This window comes from Glycine max, chromosome 4 (genome assembly GCF_000004515.6).
Source record: "Glycine max cultivar Williams 82 chromosome 4, Glycine_max_v4.0, whole genome shotgun sequence".
Classification (NCBI taxonomy): Eukaryota; Viridiplantae; Streptophyta; class Magnoliopsida; order Fabales; family Fabaceae; genus Glycine; species Glycine max.
In genome coordinates this window covers 8,782,859-8,785,819 of record NC_016091.4, presented here as the reverse complement: position 1 = coordinate 8,785,819, position 2,961 = coordinate 8,782,859, and the positions used below count along the sequence as shown (strand labels likewise).

Genomic DNA, 2,961 nt, shown 5'->3' with positions numbered 1-2,961 from the left:
ACGCAGAATCAAACACACGTAATAGCTTTGAGTAGACATGAATCCAGTGAATATTAATGTCATTTACTATTAGCATCACAATTCACTCGGCAACAAAAACAAACCAGATAACTTCACCATTTTGAGGCTTCATCTATTGTGCCATTTACTGAGTAAAGTTCAAGGATGCTATTAACTACTACATTTATCAGATATTCACATGATAGTTTTAAGAGAAAAGAGGATTTTGCAGTCTATTAAACAAGCGAGTTATCCTTTGTATTACACAAAACTACTGCTTCGACCAAGTCACATAACTTTGAAATCGAAGAATTTTTAACTGTAACTGCAACAGGAAGTGTAGCTTTTCTGTACAAGATTAGGCATCGTAGTGAGTCATCCGAAGAAGGCCCTGAATAAAAATCTTTCAACTATGAGCCATCATTGGCCGGACATCTTTGACCGGAAGTATACTATAAAGAAGCAGACTAATGCAAAAACAACCACATGAACAATATGGTTGGAACCATTTTTGACGATGCTCTTGTTCAATCTTCTTAAGTTATTCTTTTCACCCCGGCTTGAGCTTTTATCATTACCATTTTCTGTATTGAAACAGCAACCAAAGGTATTAATAGACAGTTGAATAATCTCTTGCCGAAAAGGAGATGTGCCAATGACTGATCAATTACTACAAAACAACATTGAACAAAAACAAGCCATAAGATTTTTCCTCTGTACTCATTTATAAAATATTGAATGAAGTTCTCATAAATTTAATTTGTCTTTAGGCGCAAAATCATTAAGTATATTGCTTATGATTTCCCTTCTTCCATCCATCGGTTATCTTATGCAACTCAACCCAAAGATAATCCCTTGCAACTGTCAAAGTAATAAGGATTCACTGACAGATGGTAAAAAATTCATCTAGCTTGAAATCCTGATGAGAGATCCACTAATTAGAAATTGTTTAAAAAGGAAAAGGTGTTTCTTTGTAACAAGGAATTTGTTCTGAGCCAACCCCAATCCCATTAAGGGTCCACCATCACCACTAGTCCATTGCCAGCATCCTCACCACTGTTTAACAGTGGCGGGACTTCCAGACCGACCTCGGCTTGCCCAACCAACATTCCAACGTTCGTCCAGAACAAAATGGTTTTGTTTTTTTTTTATTTTAGGTCAAAGGTTCAAAATATAGTAGCAGCATTAACAGCATGGTTTTCCATTTTAAGTCTTACGATCTTCAACATTACAAGAAATTCAGCCTAAATTTTTTATTGTGAAACCTTTCCTGCCACAGACACACCTAGTATTTCAGCTTTCAACATCCACAGAAATTAAAATTTCAAAAGCAAATCCATTTTGGCTGAATCATAAAGCATGGAACTCTAGGCACTCACTATGCACTATCCTTCTTTCTCAGCCAAAATTCGAAACAAGCAAAAAAAAAAAACTGCGTGAAACATAAGTTATCTAAAAAAATTACGTACCACTTGTTCCAGAAAATCTCTCTGAAACTTGACTTCTGAACCTATCTCTTCAGCAACCTGCGGCACAAATGTATGAATTTGTACCGTACGAGGACATTACGAATCAAAAAAGAAAAAGACAATTAAAAGAAAAAATAGGAAGAGAAACAAAAAGGTGGGGACAATAGTGGAATACATTTTTCAATTTTCTAACTTGGCCACGAAGACCGGTGATTTCGTCGTCGAAGTCGACGCCGGGATCGATATGCAATTGGATTTCATCGGAGGATGCAACGGGTCGGGTGCTAAGCCCCTCTCTGCAATTCTCGCAAATTCAATTCATGCAAAATTGAACATTCTTTGTAAGGAACGAGAGAGAGAGAGAGTAAAAAACAAACCTGGATCGGTAAGGAGCAGCATTGCCGTAAAAGGAGGCACCTCTGTGAGAATTGGAAGACATTGAAATGGAAACCCTTGGAATTGAATTGAATTTCACAAAATGGGGAAAAATGAGTTCCACACAATTCTCATTTCAACTTGAAAGCCAAGGTTTCGTGAACGCATTCAATTTATTGCAAATTGCAAGTTACCATTATGTCCCAATGCATGCTCTCATTTACAGCAGAGGAATTTATCAACCCACTCATCCATACGTACTCGCTTTTATTGACTAAAGTGTATTAAACAACTATACAACATCAAAATAGTTATTAAATAGGATATGACACTTCTTAAATTTTATTATTTTCAATCAATAAAAGATAATATGTTAAAAATAATATATTATAAAATGTGACTTTAACCTTTCTCTTTATAATCATACAAATTTATGGATCATACCTGATTTAATCCCAAAATATAAAAAATAATAAATAAATTTTATATTAAAACTTAATATAAAAACATAAAATTTTATCATTTATTTTAGACTTATATAAGCTTTTGCTCTTTATAAAATAGGATGCTTTTTATTTTAATCTTTTAAAGTTTTGTGTCAAGAAACAACACATTAAATGATGTTAGCATCTCATTAATGAATTGTATCATTAGGGAAGTTGATAACATACTAAAACTATATAAAAAACGTCAAGGACTAAAAGAAAAAATATATTTTATAAGAATCAAAATATTATTTAAGTCTCTATTTTATCATTTAATCTAATTATTTAATTGTTTTATCTATAAGTGAAGCTTTTTAATGTAAATTTTTTTTCCTTAAAATAGAGTAAATATAGTATGTATTAATAGTATAATAATTTTTTATATTATTATTCAATTACAACTTTTATATGTGGTACATTATGATTTCTAATTTATTGATATTTTATTCACTAACAAGTCTTTTTTTGAAAATTAATCTTCCCGTAATCATGTATTAATTCCTTCTAAAAGGTAAATAAGTTGCATTGAATCAACATTCTCTGATGTTGGCAGAATAATCTCACTTCAAGTTTATACTTCCTTTCCTTATTAAAAAAGTGGAGTCACACTTCTCTTAAAAAAAAAAAAAAGA

At 32.1% G+C, this 2,961-nt stretch overlaps 1 pseudogene across 1 annotated transcript; it reads right to left on the bottom strand.

Moving 5' to 3' along the window:
* Positions 1 to 206: 206 nt before the first annotated feature.
* On the bottom strand, positions 207 to 2,086 carry LOC100803284 (bet1-like protein At4g14600; annotated as a pseudogene). Its single transcript, XR_413843.4, has 4 exons — positions 1,847 to 2,086; positions 1,645 to 1,765; positions 1,470 to 1,526; positions 207 to 584 (listed from the first exon to the last, which is right to left on the bottom strand). The product of XR_413843.4 is annotated as a bet1-like protein At4g14600 (transcript).
* Between the last annotated feature and the right edge of the window lie 875 nt (positions 2,087 to 2,961).